This window comes from Elgaria multicarinata, chromosome 5 (assembly GCF_023053635.1).
Source record: "Elgaria multicarinata webbii isolate HBS135686 ecotype San Diego chromosome 5, rElgMul1.1.pri, whole genome shotgun sequence".
Taxonomy (NCBI): Eukaryota; Metazoa; Chordata; class Lepidosauria; order Squamata; family Anguidae; genus Elgaria; species Elgaria multicarinata.
The window spans coordinates 28694221-28710562 of record NC_086175.1 but is presented as its reverse complement, the minus strand read 5'-3'; positions in this window follow the sequence as shown (position 1 = coordinate 28710562).

Here is a 16342-nt window from a genome sequence, read left to right as displayed (position 1 = left end):
ACCACCACAGTCCTGTTGCTCCTAGATGCAATGGGTGTCTTCCTCGTGCAGCCCTTCCCTGAACAAAAGACATATTATGCATATTAGACAGGACACTAGGAGGATGTCACCAAAAGAAGAAGAAGAAGAAGAAAAAGACCAACTGCAAAATACATGTGAACAAACCATCATAGCTGAGCTTCGCGGTAACATTTCTATTACTAATTTGGGTCCTAACAGATTGCTTTTAACATCATATGCCTTAGGCAGGATCTAGACTACTGCTTTAAAATGGTTTATAACTGTAGTGACAACTGTTGGGGCCCAGGACACGCACCAAATACAGTTTTCAAACCGTTTTCAAAGTGTCTTAACCTACTTGGTGTAGATCTGGCCCTGGTTTCTCCAAGGATGAAAGGTGGTTTAGAAATATTTAACTAACCAAATAAAATACATATTGCTTTTAAAATTAATAGGCCCTCCAATGGAGGTGCTCAAGCAGCTGAAGAAACAATACTGAAAACAATAATCCAGTCATGTAAAGCAAGTAAATAAATAAATAAATCAATAAGAACACTTCATTCCTGAAAGCAGCAATGCTAAAAGAAAACTAGAACAAACACAAGGAAGCATTAAGCAACATTGTAACACTTTTATATATCTTAATGAACATAAAATAACATAAGCCTTCTTTACTAACAATGAAAACACATGGACAAAAACAAGGAAGCATAGTGAAGTATACTCTGTAGTTAAGTATGGAAATTACAAATATGAACTCCATTCCCAAAATGAATCCTCCTACCTATTAACATGATCTCTGTGTGTGGGCTGGGAATGGAGAACCTGCCTTCCATCTGTTAAGCTAATCCCTGTATGATGTTTGCTTCATAGAAGACATACATATAACAACTAAACGTTGACAGAAATCCTATAACAGAAGTAAATTTCAAAGGCCTTTTATAACAAAGGATTAGGAAATGCAAATCAGGCATTATTAACAATAATACATTTTCTATGCTTATAGAAATTGAGTATGGTTTTATGCTAATGCCTTTTTTCTGACATTCTTCATTTAGGATATGAACTCAGCAGCATCTTCCCTTTATAAGATAGAAGGTTGGAGGACTGGTAAGAAAAACAAACAGCAGCGCTGAAGTCTAGGGCAGGATCTAGGGCAGCCCGCCTACTAACAGGGACTGGCCGACAAGATCATATTACGCCAGTCCTTCTACAACTTCAATGGCTGCCAGTCCAGGTCCAGGCCCGATTCAAAGTGCTGGTATTAACATTCAAAGCCCTAAACGGCTTGGGGCCAGTTTATTTGAAGGAACGCCTCCTCCCATATGTGCCTGCCCGGACCTTAAGATCATCCACAGGGGTCCTTCTCTGTAAGCCCCTGCCGAAAGAAGTGAGGCAGGTGGCTACTAGGAGGAGGGCTTTCTCTGCTGTGGCACCCCGGCTGTGGAATGAGCTCCCCAGAGGGGTTCACTTGGTGCCTACATTGTTTTCCTTTCGTCACCAGCTGAAGACCTTTTTATTTTCTCAGTATTTTAACACCTAATTTAACTTAAATTTAAACTCTGCTGTTTAATTCCATATTTTAACCTATATCAATTTTTGCTGTGTGGTTTTATCCTGGTCCTGCTTTTTATATTGTATTTTGTATTTGTGTTTTTAAATTGTTGGTTGTTTTATTATGCTCTTCATGGTTTTAATTTTTGTGAACCGCCCAGAGAGCTTCGGCTATTGCGCGGTATAGAAATGAAATAAATAAATAAATAAACAAAATCTACACTACTGCTTTAAAACAGTTTATAACAGTAGTGACAATTGTTGAGGCCCAGGACACACTCCATATACTGTCTTCAAAACGTTTTCAAAGTGTTATATTCTGCTTTGTGTAGATTTCGCCTTAGAGGCAAAAATGAACTGAAATTAAGAAGGAGGCCGCTGCCAGAAAGAAGCAGGGAATTGCAGCCCTACAATACATATGCATGCACTGGTACAGAGAGAAGAAATTGTGATGATGGTCACTAATTTAGATGGGCATCCATTTTGTGCTCAAAGCTTGGCAATTTCTTGCCAGCTTGGCCTCCGGACTGGAGTCTGCAGACCCCTGCATTTGACTGACTCAGCGCGTGCCAAGTTGGGCAAGCACAGCAGGCCCTGCTCCTCTGCAGAACCACAAAAGGGTAACTCGGCCTTTTTCGTGAAGGGCCCTTATGTGCATAGGCTATTTTCTCCTGTAATTTTGCATAAATGGGCCTCTTCATGGCTACCATTTGTGCAAAAGAGCCCTTTATGAAAATGGCTGACAGCCGCCATTTTTACACAAAATGGCAGCTCAGCAAGGGAGCAGGAGGCTGCACACTGCTTGCCAGGTGCCTGCAGACTGCCCAGCAGCTCATCACACATGGCAAGCAGGATCGACTGCATGGTGAGGTCTGACCAGCAGCAGGCAGCACGGGCACAGGCGAGTCCATTCATCCCTTCTTAGATGGCTGTGTTGTTATTAAAAGAAAACACCTCATTTGTTTAAATTAGAATTAACACTGCAGTTCCTATTCTGCTACCCACCCAAAAACCTCTCTCTCCCAACTGCCCCACCTTAACTGATGAAATAAATCCCTTGCCCTTGCTCTCTTCTCTCTCCCCTTTCCCTGGTAACCAGCCATACTCACTCCCATTCCAACCATCTGTCCTGCACAATTGTTCTGAGCATCCCTGGGACAGACTTTATAAACTGCTATATGTTGCTACTAGGGCACAGCATGTACTACACTTTCCTCCTTACTCAACACAACAAACCCATTTCCCAAAAGATGCAAATGGAGGAAAGTGGAATCCCTGCAAATTCTAAGAAAAGAAAACAGACTATATCTATGAAACTGCTGGAGGTCCATCATCAAAAATTTAACTCCCATAAATAAGCCATGTCTTACCCTTTCTACCTCAAAACAGGTATAGACCATCTGCCAACAACCTCTCCTACACCGCTAAGTTTCAGATCAATCCACTGAGATGTTTTCTGAGTATCAGTTATAGATTTCTGATTATAATGGCTCACCCATAAGGTCCACAATTGTTGCTCTATAATCACTGCAGTGACTAAGGGTGAAATTCTGTAGTCCCTGGAAGGGCTTTCCAGGAGCGTAGGATAAGAGGTGGAGAAGGAGTTTCACCCTTGCAAGTTGATCTATTGCAGGCACCAAACCTTCATCAGCTCCAAAGACCACCAGACATCACCCTGAATGGGGAGAAAGGTAGTATATTTATATCCCGTTCCATTGGGATCAATGGGAGGAAAATTCCAGGGAACAAAACCACAGAAATTACAAAAAAGAAAAAAATCAGGTGTATGTGTGTGGGGTGGTGATGGAGGGGATACCATCTTCTGCCCTGCCAGCATACCTTGGGAGTTCAAAGTTCATCTCCCTCAGACTCTCTCTCTCTCCCATACTTATATCATGGCCTTTTAAAAATAAATAAGTAAGTAACTGCACAGATTTTTAAGACAAAAGTTCAGTAGTAGACCACTTGCTTTGCAAAAGGACCCAGGTTTGGTTCCTGGTATCTCCAGATAGTATTACTAGTACTGATCTCGGTGGACAGTAGACATTAAGGCTGCGGGTTGCCACTGCAATAAGCAAAACCCCACACCTTTTCTGCATCAGGGTGGTAGTGGCTAATCCTGATGGACAGTGAAAGCACAGGGATTCCAGCAGCCAGTCCAGCCCCCTGCTTTCTGCCTGGGTGGACAATGACCAATTGAGTCACCATCTGCCCGGCCATGACTCCCCATCAAGGATGGAGTGAGGTGAGATGGCGGAAGGGCCATGTTCATCTCACTCCATCCTGAAAAGTTGAGGTAAGTCCCTGACTTTTAAAATGTGGAGCTTCCCTGGAAAGCCCCATGATGACTTTGAAGTGGCTGTTGCGTCGAATAAGTGATGTAGCACAACTGTGGAGCCACCTCGGGGCTTCCAGAATGTATAGACAGCCCCTTGGTTTAAGACAGCTTCTGTGTTTCTTCCTTTTAAAACAAATATATCATTATGGATTCTTGAAGTACACACTAGTAAGATTGCATCTGGTTCTTCAACCTACTTCTTCCTCAAGAACAAACTTACAAATTGGAGCAGTAACAAAATATTGCAGTGTGGTTCACTGTTTCAATCAATCTCCCCCACAATTCCTTTCCTCCTTCTACCCAGTTTTCCAATTCTACCCCCACCACAATCGATCAGTCAGCCTTCTGTTGTCATTGAGCACACTCATTCATCATTGAGCTATGGGTGTCTGATTCCTCCCCCCTCACCGGATGGTGGTGGTTCCCAATAAAGTTTGTTTCTATTTCTGCAAATCCTGCTGATATTTCCCATGTCTGAGTGGTTGCTGCCATTTATCTAAGTTTATACTGTGGATCTATATTTTTTCCTACGTTTCCCCCCTCAAAGGTCACTCATCCTTCTGGTAGCTGGAGTCAGTTTTGTCTGGTGTCCTAATGAACTGATAACTACAGACATGTTGTGGCTTAAACCAGGTAGGTATTTTTCTTCATCTTTTCCTAAGTATTCTCTCTCTCTCTCTCTCTCTCTCTCACACACACACACACACACACACACACTCACACACACACACACACACACACACACACACACAAACACATCATAATTTTCCCTATATCAAGTAGAGAGAAAAGTAGTGGGTTTTTGTTTTGTTTTTTGTGATAGCCACGAGAGCTGGCAAATATATGTTTTTGAAAAGGCCTTTATCAAAGATGATTTTCTATTGTGTCCAGGCAATCACAAAATGTTAAAATAACATGTATTCAGTTGATTGTAGTAAAGTAACTTGCAGATTCCAGACTTGAAATTCTACTCATTGTGAAATATGATTTACTTTCGATCATAAACTATATCTACCAATAGAACCACTTCCTACTTTCCATTTATGCCTTATCATTATAGAATCAATTCGCTTACCACAGGTTTCTCCTAAATCAGATTATGTAACCATAATGGTTCTTTCAGGGCTTAAAGTCTATAGTGCATAAATGCAAAAATACATAGCATATCTCTTCAACAGTCTGGCTTGAATTACTATAATCAGATTGGAGCTGAGTAAGAAATTTTGAGCTGCAGAAGCCTCTGTGGCTGTCTTCCACATGTGTGAATACAGCAAACAACAACTGATGGCACTTTTTAACTCATGTATTATAGAGGCACATTTTCTAGGGGGCTGTGATTGGCTGAAGGAAACCTGGGTTTGACTCTGCATGATGTGTGAAATGGATCTAAGACTAAAGTGGATGCAATATAAAAAATCTGTGAAGACCTTTTTCCGCCCTGCTGGTATGGCTAGGGTGGGAGCAAGTTGTTGTGGGCGGGGGAGACAGGAAATGATGCATCATGTGCCTTAGCACGTTAAGATACATCATGCGTGGGTGGGGCTATCCTATAAAGGTAAGCTCCACACACTTACTCGGCCTCTTTGGTTCTTCTGGCCCCCACCCTCCTGCCCTTATCTAGTCTGGGATTAGCTAGTTGCCGTCTTTGGAGGGGGGGGGGGCTGAGTAGGAATTTTACCTGCCATATATTGATTGTGGTGTACAGGTTTTTTGCCTACTCCGTATTGTAATTCAATACTAGTCATGGGTAGGTAAATAGGTCAATTTGTTGTCAGGTTTGTGCAGGAATCTTGGGATGTCAGATGAGGTTGGTGAGCACTTGTTGGGCATCTTATGGTGACTGGCTGGTTCGGAGGCCTGGTCATAGGGGCTGTGTGGCTCTTGACCCAGGATATGGCTTGCCTTTGGGAACCACACTGTCTCACTTACTTGGGGTTACGTGGCTCCAGGCGGGAGTGACACAGGGAGGTCTTCCCCCGAGCACACATGTGTCACTTAAGAAAGGAGCCGGGTTTTAATCCGACTCCTGGCTTGGCTGAGTGGCTCACCCTTTATGCAGGCTAGTTGCCTGGAGACAGGATGCTTGGATTCCCGCACTCTCACATGCAGATCCAGGGAGGGGTGTTACCTTATTTAAATAAAGAGGCCCTCGTTATACCCAAGCGCTGATGTCCATGTCATTATTTCCTCACTTCTCCCTCTATCCACAATAGGATCTCCTGGATTTTCAGACAGGGGTAGGGATTGTTTTTCCGTACCATCGCTTTGCCTCCTGGTTCTATCCCACAATAGAAATTAGCAGCTGCCTCTTTCTTCACACAGGGAAGAAAGAGGAAGAAAGTAGCCACCACATGGCCCATTCAGTGGGCATTTTTATAGCACAGCTTCTCCAGCACACAGCAGGAAATGGCACCAATTATCATCTGAGCCAAGAAGAAATGGATTTTCTTGGTCTTATTTGAAGCACAAAAGACAACAGAAGAAGCGAGAGACACACAGGAGGATTGCTACATTGTGAAAATAACCCGCGAACATCCATGAGTGGCCAGTTACGTGCATGCGATTTATCACTCGTCTGAAAACACTCTAAATTTCATGGCCATGTAGCTCAGTAGAGAGCTCCCCTTGCTTTCAATCTGCTCTTCACTAGTGTGCTGAAGGAAGATAATAGGTGGGCGTGGTCTGAGGAAGGGAGCATTCCTTCATGGAATACATTGTTGGCCAGATTGGGAAGTCTTGTGGACCAGAGATTCCATAAGACTTGCTATCCTAAAGGATGGCATTTGTACTTCCCCTTCTCCTTCACATTCCCTCAAGCAAAAGAATTGCTGGGGATGGGGCAATGAAGGGGAAGCCCTGCTGCTGACTTCATTTGGCCCCAGGGCCACCGGTTCCCTACCCATGTTCTATGTTTTTTGGATCTTGAACTTGGTCACAGAGATTATTTACAGACTTACAAAATATTTTTAAATGAACTTATTGGGATGCATATATGGCAATGCAAAAGAAAAAGGGTAAAGTCTGGCAGTTTGTAGAAATAAAAGGTATGACCCATATTAGATGAGCTTAGGAAATTGAAGTGATAGATTACTTGATTTTTGACCGGCATACCTAATTTTTGGTTGAAGGTTGCAATTTACTGTAATAGCTACCTATATGGTCATTTTCTTCAATATATTTTGAAGAAATTGATATATTTATGATTGATATATCCATCCATCCATGATAGATCTCTCTATTAGTCTATGATTGATATGCCTATACTATATTTTCTGATAAGAAAATGAATGAAATATTGTAAAAGATTAGATTGCAACAACAACAAAAACTGTGTATTTTAAAAATATAAGCTGTGCTATTTTTAAAATGCATCTTAGTAATTGTAGGAATGTTATCAATCTGGGGCAATTCAGTCATGCTACAATACATATCCCCCTCCCAACTCCCAGAGCCAGATTCATAAGGAACATCATCAGAAGAGGTTTTGTCTCAAGAACTTTCACATCTCAGCATATACTCTAGGATCTTAGCTGATGAGGACGATGTCTCTGCAGGCCCTCAAATATATTGAGCCCAGGAAAAATGACCTACTCCTAGTAGGGGCCCCATGCTGCCTGCTATAGAGAGCATGTTGATTTGGAATCCATAGGGTTGCATCCAATGGTAGTCCTAATTAAAATACACCCATTGAAATGAATGGCACCTACATTAGACACAACCCAGATTCACTTGAGTTGCATTGCTTAGTCTTGCTACAGCTATCAAATCTGACATTGTCATGCAATTTAAATAAGTATAGGGTTGGATTCAAACTAAGTCATACATAGAGTAGAACCATGGAAATCATTCAATCTATTCTAAGTATAAATAAATTTGGATTCAACCTAGGCTGTCTATATGTGGGGAAAGCCCCGCAGTGGCTGTGGCTCTGTGTCGTTAGACGATGCAGGCACAGCTTTGCATCCTCCACGGGGCTTCCAAGCAAAGCTGTGTTTTGAAAAAATTGGAGATTTACCCTGAGATTTTCAAATGAAGCTATGTCAACATGACACTTATGTTATGTTGCTCGATGGCCAATCCGGGGTCAACCTGGGGGCAGATCCTAGTGGAAGGTGACCAGCGATTGGCAGGGCTGTTTCCAGGACCTGGATGGCCGCCCAGAAACCCTGTGGTCCTCGGCCTCAGGATTACTCAATCCTGCCCTAGAAGAAGGGAAGCACGGGGTTGAAGAGGGAGGCGGCACAAACCCAGCGCCATGAAGACAGCCCCCCTATTGTGGTTATATTTCAGTGTAGTTCTGGGGTGGAGATCAGAAGGGGATTTCTTAACTTTCTTTCCCCTATTATTTTGAAGAGGGATGCTTTTGAGCACAAAGAAAGCAGCGTTACTAAACATGCTGCTATGGAATATATCCATGAGGCTGTAATCTTGTATCCATTTATGTATGATTAGCTAATATACCGGGTGTTGCTCTGGTCCATGAATAATGTTTACAACATTTATTTGATATATAATAAATTTCTATGCAACTTATTCTCTTCAGGTTGTTTGGTTTGTTTGTTTTTAGTTTGGTTGAGTTAGTAAATTGTTGTGTTAGAATACATGGGAAATTGTGTAAATAAGAACTGTATTTTAAATTAGAGCTTCGTGATAAACCACATTCTTTTGTTTTACCTGAAAAGCCTATACCTCCCATCATGCCTTGGTCGGAGCAACCTTCTAAACTTCAAAAACAATTAGGGCACACAACACCCTTTCTACCAGCTAAAAAAGGTATGCTGGGTATATTTCAAAATATACCCAGCATTGCCCAGCTATCTGAATAACATATAGTAGGGAAGCGGATACACCATCTTAAAGTAGCAGGCTGGTGCTAGGCCTGTGAGTTAACCTTTAAACAACTTAAATTCATTTCCCCCTCTCTCACCCTCACGACAACCCTGCAATGTAGGCCTGTCCTAGGCCTGCGAGGTAACTTTAAAACAAATTAAATTGTTTCTCCCCCTCCCCTCTCACCCTCAATACCTGGCCAGGACTGTCTTCAAGCTGTTGTCATGATTTTTCTTGTCCCCACAGAAAACAAAAACTACAACTCCCAGCATGCCTTTTGCCCAGAGCTGTGACCCCTTTCCCTTCTGTTCCTGATAGGGCCTAGTAACTGAGGCAGCCAACCCAGGCGCTCTTCCTTCAGGCCCAGGATAGCAAACCACTTCCAGATGATGGCTGCCACAGCCTGATAAATCTCCCCCCCCCCCCAAGACTATTGAAGCAGAAGAGTGAATGGAGGAATGACTGACAGCTAAGGCTAGAATGGAATGGTGGGCGGAGTTAGTGGCAGTTGGGGAAAGTCAGTTAGTGGGGGCCAAGTTAGGACTGAGAGATAGTGATGCCAGTACTACACCTCCCAGCATGCCTTTGGAGGCCCTTAGGTGCCCATATCATCTGAGAAGTGCTTTCCTCCTCTCGTGGCTGATGCTGCTTCTTGACAGAGCATCGAGGAGTAGCATCGCCAAGGAGGGGAGGTAAGCAGCTGTCAGTGGGCTTGCACAGCACTGCCCAAGTCCTGCTGGGACTGCCTCAGCCCACACTTCTCACCGATGAAGTGCTCCATCAGGAGCCTGTACTAAGGGCCAGGAATGGGCTGGGCACTTGCCCTTCTTTGTCAAGCCTGTTTCTGGGCATGCACAGAGTGCTTCCCTTCCCTCAGTTTCTGCACTATAACAGTGCAGGGTGTTTTTGAGCATGCCCAGAGTTCGATCTCTCAAAGACATGCTGTTGTATGTAGTTATGATTTTAAAACCACACATGTCACGTGGGAGGAGGAACCACAAATGGATGCAGCCCATTTATGTAGGTTGTTTCCTTTTATGTGGAATTGCATTTACTGACTGAGCTTAGGAATCACAATGGCCACCAAAGGCCAGTAAGTCTGGCCTCCAACCCAAGGCATGTTGGGAGTTCTGCCCAAGGCATGCTGGGAATTTTAAGTGTAAACCTATTTTTTTATTATTATTAAATTCTTTAAAACGACTTAAAACCCCAAAATTCATGTTTTTAGATTGTTTCTGATCCATGTACATGAAGACCCGTCTGGGCGAACAGCATTAAGGCAATACCATATGTGAAAGTGAGTAAACATTTCCAGACATACGTGATACACACATACTTTCTGCTTCATATGTAGAGATTACCACATTGCCTTGGCAGAGGCTTAAACAAGACTGTTGCAGTTCATACAGCATTCATAACATGGACGGCATTTCACAGATTAATAACAACAAAGACATGTCTGAGCAAGTTTAGGATTGCAACCTTCAACCACAAGTAAACTTTAATTGTGGCATATTGAATAGCCAATTCATATTGAGTTCATCTAACATAACTTTTAAAGGTATCTTTTCATATAGTGAATTGTGCGTCTGAAAACATCTTTCCATGTGTCAAAGTTGCCAGTTCCTCAACAGCTCTTAAACAGTCTAGAAGCTCCAACTAGGACAATGTTAAGAAGTTCAGGTACTTTTCCTTTCTTTTGATTAGCAGCACTAGAACCAGAGGGAAACAATAGACTCCACAGATTAAATAACAGAAGAAAAGCTTCAGCTATTTGTAGTTGTTCTTCTTGTTCCATGAGGTATCTGGTTTAACAGAAAGTCATAAAGGGCGGGGCTGTTCAAAGAAAGCACTATAACTACATTGAGGGAAGCCATTCATTGCTTGAGCATAGCAAATAATTCTTTTCATTGTTCCTTCCCAATAATAATTCATCTTTCTCACTTGACACTCCTTTTTTAAATTCAATAGAATCAACTTCAGGGAGCCGAAACCAGTTCCTCTGCTTTATGTTTCTCCAGCACGCAAGGAGTTGCATAAAGGTGTTGAGCAATTCAGTTGTATTATTGTTGATTGTTTTCATCTCCCCTTCGCCCAGTAAATGAAAGCAGAATCTTACTTTTCTTCTTCTTCTTCACATTTGAAGGTGACAAAGTTTGCTTATACTTAAGAAAAGGATACTCTATCCGGCGCCTTTGAGTCTATGACCTTAATCACCAACAGTGTTATACTGTGCAATCGCTGTGAATTGCATGCAAAGGACTCAGAAGTTTTCCACCTTATAATCTGCTTTGATTGTGAAGTACTCCCATGCATCCTGCCTTAATTGTGCAATAAAGCAAAAAGATTCACCGTATTTAGCCCCTACATTTTGAGCGTATCTTCCGAGCTGCCGCTGGGGCGCAGGAGCAGGATTTTAAACAAATGCTTACATCTGCACAAGCTTTAAAGACAAAGACACCAAAACTGGCACAGTAACAGATATTAGGGAGAGCTTTAAGCATACCAAATTTGAATTGAATTGGGTCATCCATTGATTTTTTTAATGATTTTTTACATTTCCCCCCTTAAACTCACTTCCTGGTATGAAAAGGATTGCTGTCGCCCAGTAGCAAAAACAATAACCACGAAAGCTTAGCGCTATGGGGATAATCCGAGGGAAGCAGGTACATGGGATGAAGCTTTACATCAGATGTGGAATTATTCAAATCTTGAACTTACATACAATGATGCAGCCATCTCTTTTTTTGCAGAAAACAGGGCGATCAGTGGGAGATGTATGTAACCTTGACCTTGTTTATGTTGAAATAGCATTCACAGGAGATCATACCCTCCAAAAGGTGCAAGTTAAAGGTTCATTAGTACTTTGGCCACATAATGAGAAGACAGGATACCCTGGAGAAGAGGCTGATGCTGGGTAAAGTGGAAGGCAAAAGGAAGAGGGGCCGACCAAGGGCAAGATGGATGGATGATATTCTGGAGGTGACAGACTTGACCTTGGGGGAGCTAGGGGTGGCGACAGCTGACAGAAAGCTCTGGCGTGGGCTGGTCCATGAAGTCACGAAGAGTCGGAAGCAACTGAACGAATAAACAACAAAAAAGCAGTTAGTGTGCATAATAGCAACTGTCCAAGCAGACAGAAATAAAACAGGAGGGGTTCTAGCGTCCGAGGGAGACTGTGCCCAAGGGCTGGATGTGGTTGTGTTGTGAGTGTACTTCACTGGGGCGGAGGTTTAGGGAATTTGGCCTGAAGTAAAAGAGGTAAAATAAATCATTAAGAAGCCTGGAAAAATAACAGTGCCTCATGAGTCCTTAAGTATCGTCAGCAAGCATTCTTTTGGAAACCTCAAAGTAAGTGTTAGTAATCCCTTATGTACAAAATGTCCCTTTAATAAATTTAACTTGTTTAATAGTCCACCTTGTCTCTAGTGTTGATGTCCAACTCTTACCTAAGTCTCTTATACCAAGCTACTAGGTAATTTTAAAGAATTCTAAGAGAAAAAGGTCAGCTTGTGGAACCCTGTTACAGTGGCAGAGAGTGCCTTAGGTCCAGAAATGCAAGCATTTGCTATAAATAAGAAACCCAACAGGCGGTACTGTCCAGTCAAAGAGCAGTCTCCACATAACAGTTGTTTAAAATGTTTTTGTGAAGCCTTGTCATTTTCCTCATGTTAAATTATATGCCAGCCTGGGAATCTTGTAGAGAAAGGTGGCCTTAAAATAGGTTAAACAAATAAATGAACTGGTCCTTCATAAATACTGGTGTCTATAATGTTAATTAGTGTTAATGATATGGAAGACTATTTAAAATAAACGGGATTGTATCCATTGGCTTCTTTCTGCTAACGGAAGGATTCTGCCCATTTCTGAGTCTTTGCTTTACTGGGGCACTCAACTAAGAGAAGAAAAGGCATTTAGCATTGATTCCACCTTCCCCTGAAGCCACCCCCTCCCAAAAAAGCACATACGCTAACTTCAATATTCCTCTCTGGAACAGATTTGGAATTTACAATATTTCTATACTGCTCCACATCTAATCAGTTTCTGGAGTCATGAACAATTTTTGTTGTTTATTTGTTCAGTCGTTTCCGACTCTTTGTGACTTCATGGACCAGGCCACACCAGAGCTTTCTGTCAGCCGTTGCCACCCCCAGCTCCCCCAAGGTCAAGTCTGTCACTTCCAGAATATCATCCATCCATCTTGCCCTTGGTCGGCCCCTCTTCCTTTTGCCTTCCACTTTCCCTAGCATCAGCCTCTTCTCCAGGGTATCCTGTCTTCTCATTATGTGGCCAAAGTACTTCAGTTTTGCCTTTAATACCATTCCCTCAAGTGAGCAGTCTGGCTTTATTTCCTGGAGTATGGACTGGTTTGATCTTCTTGCAGTCCAAGGCACTCTCAGAATTTTCCTCCAACACCACAGTTCAAAAGCATCTATCTTCCTTCGCTCAGCTTTCCTTAAGACACCATATTAATTTTTAAAATCTGCACCAATAAAAATGTGGGTACAGGGTTGTCAATCAAAAAGCCTTGTTCAAATAATGTCTTCAGGAAGTGTTGAGGACAACACAATGTTGGCACCTACCTGACCACCACAGATAGGATGTTTCACAGAAAGAGAGCCCACACACTGAAGGCTGTATGCCAGGTAGATGCCAAACAGTCCATAGGTCCATGTGAACCACTAAGACCATCACATCTGAAGTAACATTCTGAATAAATTTTATTGAACACTACATAATTCATTAGACAAAAAACCTACAGTTTACAAAACAACATTAAGGCTCTAGAGCTTTCAACCAAACACCAAAAAGCAGGGAAATTGGGTGTTAAGACTCGCAAGCCTTAACGCCACATCCTCCCTAAGGAGGCAGAAAGTGCCAGTGAAATTCTCATTCTCCCAAAGCAGATAAACTGTGGACAGGATGGGGAATATGATATGCAGAGGTGACTGTGGAGGTGTGGAAAACTGATGACGAACAACTAAGGGCCACCTACTTATCTTGTTTTTAGTGCAGCCCTTCCCCTGCCTGGCTTCAAAGTTGTACTTAAAACTTACACTGGCCCAAACTAGTTAAATGAAGTGTTTGAAGCTTTCAATTTTACAGCAGTATGGCCCAATCTCTTAGAAAAAAGGAAGGGAGCAGCAAACTGTGTATGAGGGGGGATTAAAAGGAATGTATAGCTACATATTCCAAGGAGAGATCTGAAGACCAGGTGATCATGGATCCAGAGGAATTTTGAAAGAGATCTCTCTTGGAATCTAGGATGTAGAACTCAGTAAAGTCCAGGTAGGCAAAAATTAGTCCAGGTAGAGAGTGAAGAAAATATTTTAAAATGAAAAGTGCTGTGAAGCCCAGTGAGCAAAAGCAAATAGAGAGGAGGGTATGTGAAAACTGCACCAAGCTGTTCTGGAGCCAGGTGCCTGGGGCCAGATCTACACCAAGCAGGATGTGACACTTTGAAAACTGTATCTAGGGAGTGTCCTGGGCCTCAACAGTTGTCAATACCATTATAAACTGTTTTAAAGCAGTAGTGTAGATCCTGCCTCAGTCAGAGAAACTGGCCTTGGGAAAAGACAGCCCAAAATAGTCTCAAACCCAAAGGATAACATGTTCCAAAAGAGAAAAGAGGACTCTTCTTGTCTCAAAAGGGAGGCAAGAACCAGGCTGAGTCTGCTTCTCAGACTTCAGGCAGCAAAACTCTCTGCCCTCAAAGAAAGCCAGGCCTGAAAATGAACTAAAGTTTCACTCCTATTTAATTCCATAGCTTCCTTGTGGTAGGAACTGGTCATGCTGAGGGAATTGCTTGTCCACACACACACACACACACACACACACGTCACAGAAATTCACAGCTGCTGTTTGCTGCTTTAACTTCAGATGGCAGTTATTCGCTCCTTCCCTTCTCCCTCTCCTCACCCTCAACATCCTGAGTGCTGCGTTATGAGCTTCTATAGGCTTTCAGGAGCAATAAAAAAAATATTTTTTTAGAAAACTAAATTGAAATAGAAAAAAGAAAGAAACTCCATTCCCCCTGGTAGAGTAGAAAGTGAGTCTGGAAACAGCAACTGTTAACATGTGGTGGCCATCCAGGCCCGGCCAGAGGCGAAGACAAATGGTTGCTAGTACTTTTTCTGAGACACTTTTGCATGACCGAGTTTTCTTTTCTTTTTTTCTGTTGACTGTCCTTTCTCCCTCAATCATTAATCAAACTTCCTGAAATTTATGTAAATTAGGTGTTTCTTTCTGGCACATACAAAGTTCAGGAAGGTTGGTGAAAAAACCACAATGTTGTGAATGTTAGAATCACCCCCCCTCCCAATTACCCCTTTATGATGGTAGAATGTTTTTTTCCCCCCTGTCGAACCTTAACTAAGAAGAATGCATGGCTATGTGTTCTTTAATATTTGACTCTTTTGTTTATCTGGCCTCTGCATGCTCTGTTTTGGGCAACTACTTTGGCACCACCAAGTTTTCCTATGTGTATGCCCATTCTGTTGAGCCAATCTGTATATATGTCAGCCCTCTTGCACTAGTGAAAAAGCCGAGGCTGAATCTCTTCATGCAATGGAAGAAATTGCTAGAATGACTGAAGACCAGTTTTTTAAACTTAGTAGCCAGAGGAATGGCTAGTCAGTGCTTGCAATATAGGGAAGCATTTAACAGTGTATACTATGTTTTGAATTAGTATTTTATGTATTTTATGCTTGCTGTTCTTCCCCACCTCAATCCATTCGGAGACGTGGGTAAGAAATATATTATTATTATTATTATTATTATTATTATTATTATTATTATTATTATTATCCTTTTCCAAATTTTGCCTTATCATACCCCCTGTAGCCTTCTAAAACTGCTGAGAGGTACCTCATAAATTGTAAGGGGAAGCAAGCCACCACTGTAATGGGTGGATTTGAATACTAAGCTTGGGTGAAACCAATACAAAATTTGTTTACTGGTGAACCGGCAACCAGATTGCCCTCATTGGCACAAAGAGGCATAGTAGAAAAGGTTAAGCTGGGATAGCCATGGTGAAGGATCATCTGAATTGAGGCATAGGGCAGAATAGTGGGACACCCCCTCAGCCCCTGTAATCCAATGTTGATGGGTTTGCTTATTGCCTAGAGGTTGTTGACCATTCTTATTTTAATGTAAGGAAGGGTTCAAAAATGATATCCTTATTCACCTGCAATCTCAAGTGATTACAGTCCAGTTTACCAACTTTTGTTGCATGTGTAGACCAGGTCTGAATCAGGTTACTTAACTGGCATGTGGAGGGACAGAATCCAGGGATCTGCAATAAGGACATTGCAATGACACTGACCTCACACAGAAGGCCTTGCTTAGCACACCCCTCTCAAACCAAGCACCACCTCTTGAAAAGCCTGAGGAAAGGGTAAAAACAACACTACCTTTCCCCTATATGTGAGCGAACAAGGTAAAGGGTTTTGATAAATAGGTTATATTGTTGAGGTACTGAACGGCAGGTGTATTGGTAGGTGCATTTACACTGTGTAGTATAGCAGGTAATAAATCTGAGCTGACATGTGGTTTGTGGTAACAGAACACAAAGTAAAATTTATTGAAATTTAACAGACCTTTGGTATTTCAATTTAGATC